Below are 13,768 nucleotides of genomic sequence, written 5' to 3'. Positions count from 1 at the left end.
GGAAGATTGAAAGAGTTAATATATCACATGTAAACATTCAAAATTCACCAAACCAGCTCTATTCATAATCCTTCTCCTGCCACAGTCTCCTCTGTCTCAACCAATGACAAATCCATCTTTCTGGTTGCCGAGACCAGAAAACCTGGAAGCAACCTTGATTCTCCCCTTTCTCTCACCCTCCACTTTCAGACTATCAGGAATCCCACAGGCTTTACCCCCAACGCATCCAGAATCCAACTACTTCTCACCATGCTCACCTCTATCACCCTGGACCGACACAAATGTTCTCTCTCACTGTTCTGCTTCCTTCAACCATTGCCCCAGCACCCCACCACCAATTTATTTTCAACATGGTGGCCAGAATGAGCCCTTAAAAATACGACATATTGGGTCACTCATCTGCTCAAAACCTTCCAGGGAATTTTATTTCCGATACTGGTTTGGTATAAACCAAGCTTCCCATTGGGAACAACTGAAAAGCCTAAAAAATAAATTTAAAAAAAAAATTGTCTTATTCAGTTCAGGCTGCCATACCAGAATATCATAGAATGAGTGGCTTGAACAACAAGCATTTATTTCTCATAGTTCTGGAACCTAGGAAGGCTAAGATCAGGACACTGACAGGTTCAGTGTCTATTGAGAGCTCTCTTCCTAGTCTGTGGGCACTCATCTTTTTTCTGTATCTTCACCTGGTAGAGAAAGACCACTGATCTCTCCATCCCCTCATAAGGGCACGAATCACAGCAAGAGGGCTCTACCTCCGTGAACTTCCAAAGGCCCCACGTTCAGTATCATCACACTGGGGATTAGGGCTTCAAGGTGTGGATTTGGAGAAGACATAAACATTCAACTCCTAGCAACAAAAAAAATTTATTCAGTAATATATAAACAGGAATAAATCCAACATCATGATGAAGTCAGGTTTACTTGAGGAATGTGAGTTTGGTTTAACATTCAAAAATCAATCAATTTAATTCACTGTATTAACAAGAAAAAATTGTATAATCACTTCAGTGTAAAAATGCATTTGCTACAACTTAACATTCATTCATGATAAAATCTCTTAGAAACTAGGAATAGAAGAGAACTTCCGTTACCTGATAGGTGGTATCAGAAATGAATAGCAAAACTCTCAGTGCTGAAATATTGAAAGATCTCCCCTTGATATTGAGAATGTCATAAGAATGCCCACTGTTGCCACTTCTATTCAACATCGTCCTCATAGTCTGAACCAGTGCAATAGGCAAGAAAAAGAAATAATAGATGTATGAGTTAGGAAGGAAGACACAACACTGTTGTTATTTGCAGATGACATTGTTGTTGTATTGTCTGTATTCATAGAAAACTCAAGAGAATCTACAGATAAATTACTAAATTAATTACTAAATTACTAAATTAACAAATTACTAAAATTACTAAAATTAACAAATTTATTTACAGTGTCTTATTTTATCTGTAGATAAATTATTAAAAATTGTGAGAATTAATTACTCTTGTTGGATACAAAAACCAATACATGAAAATCAATTGTTTTCCTAAATAACAGACACAAAAAAATGGAAAACTAAATAAAAAATATATTACGATTTATAACACATCAAAAAATATCAAATACTTAAGAATAAATCTAATAAAAAATGTGGAAGTTCTCTACACAGAAAATGATAAACATTTATTGGTGCTAATTTAAAAACCACATTAGTTATTTATTGATGCATAACAAATTTCCCTAAAACTTAGCTGCTTAAAACAAGATTAAACATTCTCTCACAATTTCTCTAGGTCAGGAATTCAAGAGTGGCTTAAATGAACAGTTTTGGCTTAGGGGCTCTTCTGAACTTGCAGTCAAGACTTTATCTCAAGCTGCAGGCATCTGAAGGCTGATGAGCCTCTCCATATGGCTGCTTGGGTGACCTTGGAATATTATAGTTGGCTTCCCCCAGAGAAATAATACAAGAAGCCAAGGTAAAAGCCACTATGTCTTTTATGACCTACCCTCTGATGTCCCACACCATCATCCCTGCCATACTCTACTGGTCACACAGACTAACTCTGAGTCAATGTGAATAGACACTACACAAGGGCATAAATCTCAGGAGGCAGGAGGCATCTTTGAAGTCAGATACAACAAAGACCTAAATAATTGAAAGGATGTTCCATGTTCATGGATTGGAAAATTCAATATTACAACGATGTCAGTTCTCTCCAATACAATGTGTAGAGTCAACATGTTTATCAAAACTCTGGCATGCAATTTCCTCTACCATCAGAAGTCTAAAATCAGTGGAATACTGTCATTTATTAATTTTTTTAATTTCTGATTTAGGGGGTGCCTGGGTGGCTCAGTCGGTTAAGCGTCCGACTTCGACCCAGGTCATGATCTCACAGTTCGTGGTTTCAAGCCCTACATTGGGCTCTGTGCTGACAGTTCAGAGCCTGGAGCTTGCTTGCTTCAGAATCTGTGTCCCCCTCTTTCTCTGCCCCTCCCCCGCTCATGCTCACACACTCTCTCTCTCTCTGTCTCTCAAAAATAAACATTTAAAAACTTTTTTAAATTACTGATTTAGTTCTCTGTTAATTCAGCAAAAATTAAGAGTCTGTGTCTTTCTTTCGTTTCATCACATGGTCATATCCAATTTCCTCATTAACTCTAATAAATATCTGGGACGACATCTTCTCTCAAGTCCATGTGAACAAGTTTTTATAATCCACCTAGAAGTTTTGAATAACACAAAGAAACACCAAAATTCTTTAGTGATTAACATAAATTCCATGGAACAACCAATTTTCAAGAATCCCTCCTTCTAACCAGTTGTTTTTCTATCATGAGGACTTGTACCCTCTTTCAACCACCTCCCCAGTGGGACAGTCACAAATATTTTCCCAGGCAAAACCTTCAAGACAGGTACTTGGTACTCTGTGTTTCATAAACATGCTACTTTGGACTTGGCCTACTTACCAGAATAATCAATGGCTTCTATAGTTTAATCTCACTTCTTACTTTCTGGTTATACAGCTACATGCTCACCAAAATGCAAAAATGTGTGGTCATGTGGGCTGTTCACAAATATTCCAGCTCTCTCTGCACTCTGCTGCCCTCTTGGAGGGAGGAATGGCTACATGACTTGCTTTAGCCAATAAAATGTGAGCAGAAGTGCTACGCACCACTTCCAGGTGGGAGATGAAGCGCAGGCACACTTTGCCACTTGCCTGGACAACTTTGCAACGTTCTTTGCACTTTGCCTTTTTCCCCTCTGCCTGGACAACTGCAATGTTCAAAGTGCTGGCTTCCCCATCGGCCTGGCTGCTGGAATGAGGAGATCAAAATGGCCCTGGGAAAGAGAGGGAGCATGGCTTCCTTGTCAAGCCCAATAGGTTCCAATCAAGAGAGAGTCATGCCTTGAAAAAAATCTATGAGTATAACTATGGGCACATGAAGCTGATCAGAATCAAATAGATAAGAAACTAATTAAGTTTCTGAGAGAGCTGTATAGCCAGAGAAACCAGGCATCTGGACTAAAAATGTTTACAGCTGTTCAAGATTTAAAACCACCTTTGGAGCTCCAATTTTCCTCAGGCAGGAAGCAGGCTGAGAAAGCTGATTGGCTCCCAAGGAGGCATGTTCTCCAAAGCTGACTTCAGATGTGGCCTAGGAGATTAAAGGTAAAGAAAAAACACCCAGAAGATGGATCCAGATGGACTGGGAAGCCACAGAACCCAGCCCTAAATCCAGCAGTATTCCCCAGACCCAGGGCAGGGGTATCTGCCAGCAAAATTCAGAATCGCCATGGACAGGAGGCCCCTCCATCACCATTGCAGTTATTCTGTCCTTCTTCCACCTTTGCATTCTGGCTATTGTCTGCAACTTGTCTTTTTAATTCATAGATCTCTGGATTAACAGAAGCCATATCTAGACCTGATATAGAGACCTCGGTCCATTATCCCAAGATCCTACCATTTAAGCTGCACAGCACAACAGGAAGGGACTTGGGGAGCATCTCTCCTGGGGAGAGGGTGAGGACATTTTGACTGCAGAATGAGGTAGGGACCAAACACCTCGTGAGAAGGAGAGTGTACTGTGGTTGCCATAAATGCTACTCACCAAATTTCCAGCTCTTTGCCTCCCAGAACATGTAGGTTTCTACTTCCAGCCCCAATGAGGTTAGGTGAAGCAAAGTCATCTCTTTTACAGACAACTTGTGAGTGCTAGTGACGGGTCACCATCCTGTGGAGCATTTTTCTCGCTTTCCATTGAAAGGCCCTCCAGATGTCTTTTTTCCTTCTAGCATGGACACCTGTATTATTCTGTCAGCCTAGATCCCTGAGAGACTGTGACAAGCAGGACCCCCTGCCACCTGCAAGAACATGCAGTGTGGGCAAGAAATAAACCTTTGTTGTTTTAAGTTAGAGTTGAGGGTTGTGTGTTTCTGCAGCACAAGCTGGTTCTCACCGATACACTGCTGGAGCCAAGAATCTCATCTCTGGAAAAACCCCATCGATTTGCCCTATGCAATTATTTCTCTGAAGATGTCACGTGTCTTAGTGAATCCGGTGGCTACAACAGTGTTGAAATCATCAACCCCACCGGAGCCCCTAGACAGTGGCACCCTGCCCAGCTCTCCAGAACAGCTAAGGCAATGTTACTCCTCTGCCCTGCTTACAAATAAAAGAAGTTGAGCACATTTGAGAAAGAAAAGTCTCCCCCCATGTCTGTGATAAAAATATAGATGACTTTGTTTTCATCTGAAAATGATGACTCTTTAAAGCAATTATTTGGACCTCTAAGAGTCCTAGCACCTCCCCTGCTACAATTATGTGTGTGTGTGTGTGTGTGTGTGTGTGTGTGTGTGTGTGTGCTTTTTTTTTTTTTTTTTTTAGAGAGAGAGAGAAAGAGCACAAGTGAGGGAGAGAAGCAAAGGGAGAGGGAGAGAGAGAATCTTAAGCAGGCTGACCCTCAGTGTGGAGCCTGACATGGAGCTCAATCCCACCACCCTGGGATCATGACTTGAGCAGTGAAATCAAGGGTCAGATGCTCAATTGACTGAGCCACCCAGGCTCCCCGTCACTAGTATATTTTTAACTGTAGTCATCCGTCCTCAGAACAAAGGTTTTTATTAACTCTACCTCTCTCAGCCACCCCCATCATAATAAAAGCAAACGGTCATTGAGCGAGACCACGGGCCAGGGACTACCTGCATTATTTAAGCCTCATGCTAGCCCTAAGGGGTAATGTGAACTTAGAGTCCAAGTGGCAGATGCAAAAACTGAGGACCAGAGAGGGAACGGGATCTTCCCAAGGTCACCCAGCTAAGGAGGGTCAGAGGCCTGCCTGTCACCGCAGCCTGCTCCTGACCATCATTCACATGGCCTCATGTCAACTAAAAGCAAACGGGACATATAATAAATGCTTATTTACTGATGCCCCACCTTAACTGCCAGTTAAGGTACAAGAATGCTCCCTAAATTCAAAGTCCCATACAGAAAGAAAATGCTCTTGCAAGGAAAGAACATAAATACCAGCTTATGTGTTCTTTCACATTATAACTGTTGCTAAACTAGTAAAATTGTTGAAAATGGAATGCTATTTACATTACATGAGTTAAGTTTTTCCATTAAAAAGTACAATATTGGATGATTGTGCATTTTGTTTGTATGGAAGGGGAGGGGGAGCCTTTACCCCTCTGAAATTGCAAATGTCGGTACAAAGTGTTGCATATTTATTAGCCCATCTGCCACTACAGCATTAAGGGGGGGGGGGGAATGTTACTATGAGCAATTTATTCACAGTTACAGTTTTACCACCTGATGTGCAAAATAACAACACTCAGTAAGCATTTATTATTGTGCTGAGTAATTTCAATTTTCAGTTTAATTCATAACATTCTTTAAAGACCACAGAAGTGAACATTTTCTCAGCACTGGGTTGTATGTCTCCATTTTGGTTGAATAGAATAAGTACACTTTTCAGGGAGTGCAACTGTTTGAGGTGTTAGAAACCTGATTAGGCGGTCCCGAAGGACCAGAGCATCTGTGCATTACCAAAATTGACAAGGTAAAGATTTGAAAGGTGAATTTGAATCAGGCCACCCAGGTATTTCCAGGGCAGCCGGCTCTGTTGGGAGACAGCTGCTATATTTTGCTCACACTGAATCCAGTTGCGGTACAAGCTGAGACTGTTTATCTCTCTTGGCAAAACACCAGCAATGTGTATCAGCTGGGGGATCTTTCAAAAACAACTGATCCCAAAATAACAATTAAATAAGGACTCAGGCAGATAATCACAGCCAGCGTGTGACTTTCACACCTGGAAAACGGTAAAAAAAAAAAAAGAACTCTGAGGGAGTAACCCGTCCACTCAATTCCCTCTCCTCCCTGAAAGAGAAGAGGCAAGCCCTTGCATTAAAGATGGCACGTCCCAGGTCTTCCACCCCATCACCCGCAGAAGAAGGTCCTGGAAGCAGAACAGGTGATTGTAGAACAGGTGATGGTACCTGCCACCTGCTATCCTTGGCAAAACTGCCCATCCTGTCTCCTTGACACATGTTCTGGTTACCTGCTGCTATATATCAAACCACCCAAGCCTACATGGTGTAAAACCACCACCATGATGGCATGCTCATGGATTGTGAGGGTCAGAAATTCAGAGAGGGATCAGCTGGATAGTTTACCTCAGCTTCATGATATCTAGGGCCTCAGCTGGAATGGCCAAAATGGGCAGAGGTGACTAGACATCTGGCAACTGGAATCATCTGGAAGCTTCATGCAGAGGTCTGGTGCCTGGACTGGGGTGACGTGAAGGCTGAGCTTTAACTGGACTATTGACTGGAGTGTCTGTGTGTGGCCTTTCCACATGGCTTGGGCCTTCCCAAGAGGGAAGGAGCAAATGTTCCACGAGAGCAAATGTTCCAGAAGAGCAAGCCTCAAAGTCTTATGTGGTGTAGCCCTACCCCCACCTCCAGACTCATCTGGACCACTGACGCCCACATTGGCCTGTTTTAGGTTTCTCTTGCTTGTCCCTGGATTCCTCTGCCTCAGGGCCTTTGCTTTTGCTTTCTCTCTCCCCTCTTCAGGTTGTTAATGCCCACACATCCTTGAGGTCTCAGCTTAAACATTGCTTCTTTGTGAAAAACTTTCCTGAGCTCCCTGACTAGGTCGAACTTCCAAAATAGACACTCATAGCACTAAATACCTTATTGTGGTTGTAATTTTTTTTTATATTTAATATCCATCTTCCCGTCTCGGCTGTAAACTCCATAAAGTCAGCAACTCTGTTTTTGATGACCGTTGTAACCCTGTCCCCAACCCACATACACACAATGACAAAATCCCTGGCCCAGAGCAGGTATTGAATAAAGATCTGCTTTATAAAGAAGCAGCTGCACTTCTGCTCTCCTATCTAGAGTGGGAGACAGATGGTAAACAGAGAAACCTATGGGATACATGTGTTGAGGAAGAAGAGTTCCAGAAGACACAACTAGGAGACCTAACCCAGTTTTGGAGTTGAGGAAACCTTTCTTGAAGACATGAGATGCCCACCAAGCTTTCCTTCCCACCGCATGCCCCCTGAGTCCCCATCCAGCCAAGCATGTGCCCGTCCACATTTCAATTTCTTTCTTCCTTTTTAGGAGCAAATAATTACTCCTTTGTAATTTACATTTACGGTGTGCTGCCGGATAAATCGGTATAAGCCAAGGAAAAAGAAGTATAAATATATTTCTCAGTGTGAACGGGCTGTTTAATAATTCTGGGTGTGCTAATTAAGTTGCATGTAATACAGAGAGCACTTTGACACTATTAAACTTAATGACCCTCTGCTTAAAGAGGAAAGACACATTTACAGTGAAATTATAGTCTGAGCTCTAATGCCTTAGCTAGAGGAATGTCTTCAAGGAGATTGCTCCCAAACGCCTCAAAGCACTAGCTTTGAAATAACAATAATGTGCCAGGTGGCAGTGTTCTGCTTTAAGGAATTTCGTTGTTTGCAGGGATATTTCTTCTACCTGTCCACACAGCAGAGCTAAAAGTCAGAGCTATTAATTAATAAGGTCTGGAGTTACCTTACTGATCCTTGGAGCCCAGAACATATTCGGTGGCCAAGGAAGACTTCAAATTCAGCATCTTATATCAAGAGCTCCTATGAAGGCCATCACTTCCACGCATGATCTCAACTAATCTTCATGACAACCTGGAAGATATTATAGCCATTTGATATATGAGGAAACCGAGTCTGAGCAAGCTTAGACGATTTTATTCATTCCTCTGTTCATTGCAACAAATAGATCTCAACTGTCTACATTGTATCAGGTCCTGTTCTGAGCAGTGGGGGTCAACAGAAAACAAGGCAGTTAACGCCCCTGTCCTCATAACGCTGACATTCCAGTGGGGGATCTGCATAAACACATGGACAACCGCACAGGCTGGAATGTGCCAGAAGAAAATAAAGCAGGGAGTCCGTCGCAAGGGAACTGGCAGGGAAGGAGGACTTGCTTGAGAGTGTTTCAGGATTCTTTACCACAGTACCCGGGATTCGTTGTCTCACTGCTTCGAAGAATAAAGAGGTGAGCACAAAATGAGCATCAGGCAGAAGTTTATTAGAATATAAGATAAGAAAGAAAGAATAGTAGGAAAGGTCTCTTTACAGAGAGGAGACATTCGAAAGTGAATGCCCTGCCCAAGGACTACAAGCAAGGGTCCTTGTTTTATAGGGTTCTTGTCAGCCCTCTCCCACCCCTGCCCCCTAGTTCCTTCTCAGGTTCTGCCCTTATCAGCTTTATAGCTGTAAGTGCTGGGTTGTCTACTCCTGATTGGCTTGTTTCCATTGTTTGAGGGTGGTTTCTGGCCCTACTTAGGTCTTTTGTCAAATTCTTGAGGGGAAACCTGAGGGGGAGTAGGTGGGGTCTGTTACATTCTTAAGAGGAACCTTACGCCTGAGGGCGTTTGCTGTGGTCAGACACTCCCAGCATTGTTCCAAAATAGGTGTTTTTCCCCACCCCAGGACCTCAGGCCCTAGTATTTCCCAGTCTGCCTACTGAATCCTGTCTTCTCCTTTCATAAGACTGGTGTTGGCAAGAAAGCCCCTCCAAGGAGACATTTGACCAGAGGTTTGAAAGCTAAGGAGCGAGCCACTCTGGGAAGTGGTTTCTGGGTAGAAAAACCACTAGCAAAGGGCCTGGAGACAAGACAGTGCTTGGCATGTTCAAAGGCATGGAGAAGGCCAGAGCGACTTGAATGTAGTGATGGAAGGGGAGGTTCTGGGACGGTCTTTCTACTAGGACGTGGACTTCAGGCCCTGTCTGGTCCCAGAGCCCACAGTCGTAACGGCTGTGGTTCACATCCTCATATCCAGAGGACACAACGTGGGGGAGCCTAAGCTGGTTCGTCAGGGAGAGAGAAGCCAAGCGCTGAGTTCCAGCTCTTCTGGGAAGACACAAGTTTCCCAGGAATGCAATGGAGGAAAGAGAACTGGATGACACGCATTCTTTATCGCACCCCCAGCCAGGTGAGATTCCACTTTATCAGATAGAGCTCTTTCACAGGGGGTAGCCTGAAGGATCAGAGGGAATATTAATGCCTGCAGGGTGAACCGTTGGCTAACAAGAGTCATTTGCTCATTTAGATATATCATAAAGCATCTATTGTGTGCCAGGCAGGCCCTGCAAGCTGGCACACGAGATAGACACTGCCCCCATCCCTGCAGAGTTGACAGCCTCCTAAGACCCCGATGCACTAGAACTTGACTCACAGGGAACATAATTTTGTTACCCTAACTCAGGATAAAGGGGCACATGGCAAAATGAGTTTAAATCCAGCAAGGAGTCAAAATAATAGCTTTTCCAAGACCTTCTGGAAGCTGTGGCCCTGAGGCATTTTCTTCGTCTGTACACCTACAGGGCGGTGACTTCAGAGTCCACACTAGCAATTGTCAACAGAGGAAGAGAGAAAGGGAGGACACTAACACTTTACAAGGATTTTGCATTACAATTCTGGAACAAAGCAGGAATTTAAATTAATCCTTGGTTAACCAGAGAATTAATCAAAACACTGCCCTGCCTCCTTGCTTATAGATTGATTAAATTTTTATTAGAAGCTATAGTGCCGGTCCAGCATAACCATAAAAAAAACTCAGTTTCTAAACATTAATTCTTTGGGTAATAGGGATGTTGGACCGCAAATAGCAAAGGAATGTCTTTTAATCCCCATCCCCACCCCCTCCCACCAATGCACATGGACACACACATCTAAACACACACACACACACACACACACACACACACACACACACACACCTAAATCCTGCTCCCGAGATCCTGGCTGTCAGTACATTCATCTTACTGAGAAAGCAAAAACTGACCTGACCTGCTAGCTTGTCTCTGCAGGTAGAAGAGACCAATATTTCTAACTAATATGATCTTTCTTCACATACCAAGCAGACCGGTGGAGGGGACAGAGGACTCCCATATTGCCAGCTTTAGGGAGAAATGAGACAGGTGCAGGCGTCTGAGAAGTGGCGAAGGGAACAGATAGGGAGACAGGGGTGGAGCTTTGCCCTTGGAGCCAAGGCCCCAGGATGAGAAGGTGTCTTAGGCAGGTGATGGCAGAGGCCTTGACTACTTCACATTCACTGCGCTGGTGGGATCAGCTCTCGTCCAGAATCATCTGCCCCAATTCACAGGCACTAGATGCAGCAGAGCGTGTACGGGGTGCACATGGCAAGGTGGATCAGGGCAGGGGTCTGGCTTCCCAAGCCTCCCACCATTTTCAGGGACATATGGCGGCCCCCTGCTATTTCCATGTGCTCTGGAGTGGGACCAACTGAGGGAGGCAGGTGAACTTTGAACACACTGGATATTTAAACTGAAAAGAGACCATTGAAACCATAAGAACCTGAGATATTATTAACTGGCTCCTTTAAGCCTGGTCTCTTCCCAGCAGGAGAAGGTTAAGAGGTAGGATGGACAAGTTATAGGAAACAAAGAAGCTGTGTTTCTTCACCATTCATGAATTTCTAATCCCACTACATTTTCTATCATCTCCATGAGAACTCCAGATCACGGCTGTTTTGTTCAACATAGTTGATTCAGTGCCTAGCAGGACCTTCAATAAGCAGTGAATGAATGTATGAATGAATAAATGAATGAATGAGGCTGACCTTGAATCCCTCCACAGCTAATCCAAATGGGAATGATGGAAATCAGAAGATTATGAGGAGAAAACTTGTCAAGAAATCAGACAACAGGGGTGCCTGGGTGGCTCAGTCAGTTAAGCATCCAACTCTTGGTTTTGGCTCAGGTCTTGATCTCACATATTGTGGGATCAAGCCCCACATCGAGCTCCATGATGACAGCATAAAACCTGCTTGGGATTCTCTCTCCTTCTTTCTCTGCTCCTACCCTGCTCATACTGTCTCTCTCGTTCTCACTCTCTCTCTCTCAAAATAAGTAAATAAACTTAAAAAAAAAAAAAAAGGAAAGAAACACATCTTTAAAAAAAAAAAAAAGAAAGAAAGAAATTAGGGACACCTGGGTGGCTCATTCAGTTATGCTTCTAACTTCGGCTCAGGTCATGCATGATCTGGCAGTTTGTGAGTTCAAGCCCTGTGTCAGGCTATGTCTGACAGCTCAGAGCCTGGAGACTGCTTTGGATTCTGTGTCTCCCTCTCTCTCTCTGCCCCTCCCCCACTTGCGCGCGCGCGCTCTCTCTCTCTCTCTCTCTCTCAAATAAATAAACATTAAAAATAATTTAATTAATTAATTAAATAAATAAAAATTAGACAATAGTTGTAGCCAACATTGGTTAATCTACCCAATGTCCCCTCCCCTTAGCCTTGCTAACACCACCCTCATTTGGGCAGCATTGTACCCAGTTAGAATACTCTCTCCCCAGATTCCCATGTAGCTGGAGGTGACCAAGTCACCAGTTCTGGCTAAGGAGGTGTCAACTGAAGAAAACAGAAAGGGGTTTCCAAGAAAATTATTGTTTTTCTGATAACAGACTCAGATGGCACATACTTTTTCCCTCTTCCTCTCCCCTCTTCTTCCTAACTGAAATGCAGATGCAAAGCCTGGAGGTGCTACATCCATTTTGTAGCCATGAGGACCAAAGTCACATACTAAGCATATCAGAACAAGAAGCCGGAAGTCTGAACCCTTGATTTTTCCTTGAGCAGCTGCACCAGCCCTGGACTGCCACTCCCAAAACGTATTCCCCATCAGAAGAATAAATCTTTTTTTCTGAATCTACAGATCCCAAATCATAGTGAGAAACCATTTAGAGTCTCATAAACTTGCAGGGGAAAAGTTACACTTTTTTTTATAAACCTCTAACATTTTGCATTTCTACCCCTTGTGAGTGTGGGCAACAGACCAGAAGAGTATCAACAATGCCTGTGACTTTGTGAATAAAAATCACAGACGTTTTCATTTAACGTTACAATTGTTGACCTTATTTTGATTTATCATTTACAGTTATCACTATTTTGAAATCCTGGTGGTTTATTAGTTATTTAATGCATAATTTAAAAGCACATATTATCACTATATCCCAAATTTGGATTTTTAAAATTATTTTGATAACTATTTTAATAATTGGCTTCCTTTGTAGTCCTACATTTGTTTTATTTTATTTATTTATTTATTTATTCATTTATTTATTTAATGCATGTAAAAATATTCTTCCACAAGACTCCCCTGACTGCCAAAGAAGGTCATGGCTTGAAAAAAAGGTTCAGAACCTCAGTTCCATCGAGGTAAGCATTGTGGTCAGGTTTCTTTGCACGGGGCACAATAGAATTCCAAAGTAATCCTCCCATTTTTCCTAGTTGAGGCACGGGCAACTCTGAGGGATGGTAATTTCTAGAACCAAGAGTAGAGACAGTGATGAATAGAGCACAACTTCTGCAGCTCATTTGCCTTCAATCTGAATTTTTTTTCCCTAACCGGAAGAGTCCCCTGGTGAAATGCAGGTACCCTGGAGGAAACTAGAGGGAGGTACCCAGTGTCTCTGCCTCCTTCACTAGTCTTCCTCCAACTGGGCTTTCTTACTACTCACAGGATATCCAGACAATGAGGTGGAAAATGCCTTCCTTCCTATCAGTGCATGATGCCCCAGGGCCAGAAAGTTTTAAATATTAATGGAGTCTTAAGCCTCTTTAGCCTTCCTGTTGCTATCATCCTCAGGCAAGCCTTCCCCATTCCAGCCCACCTCCATCCTGCATGAGCCTTGCTGGTAGTTTCCTTACTTTATGGTGGCTGACGTTATGTCTCTCTGCTGGCATGATTTGCACTCTGATGGTTAACTAGCTTGGCATGCCCAACCTCTGGACGACCTGCCCTTCATCACAGCTGCTGGTTTGCCCAGAGCCATTTGTCCAGACCACAGCCTCTTGGCTTTTTGTGACATGACTCCCATGCGTCGACTGGGGAGCCAAAAAAAATAATGTCTTATCTGTGGGTTGAGCAAAGGTCACCCCTTCTCTGTGGCAACAGAACATCTGCCCTGGAGAAATGAATTGATGACCACTTCATCATTCGTTATGATGAGAGCCAATCAACTTTCTTTCCCTATTGTGTTTGTCTGTGAAAAAGACCCAGAACCCAAGAAGGCAAAGCCAGGAGGCCTCAGATACCATGAGAAACCTAGCGTTGGCAGTGGCTGGGTGGCATAGGAGTCCTATGGAGTTAAGGTCATTCACTTTCCCCAGCCTGGGATCCCATGGCTGCTGTTTTCATGCTTCTTAAAGGCACCAAGTCTCCCGAGTGTCCCTTTCAGA

This window comes from Panthera tigris, chromosome A2 (assembly GCF_018350195.1).
Source record: "Panthera tigris isolate Pti1 chromosome A2, P.tigris_Pti1_mat1.1, whole genome shotgun sequence".
NCBI lineage: Eukaryota > Metazoa > Chordata > Mammalia > Carnivora > Felidae > Panthera > Panthera tigris.
Note: the sequence above shows the minus strand (reverse complement) of the source record.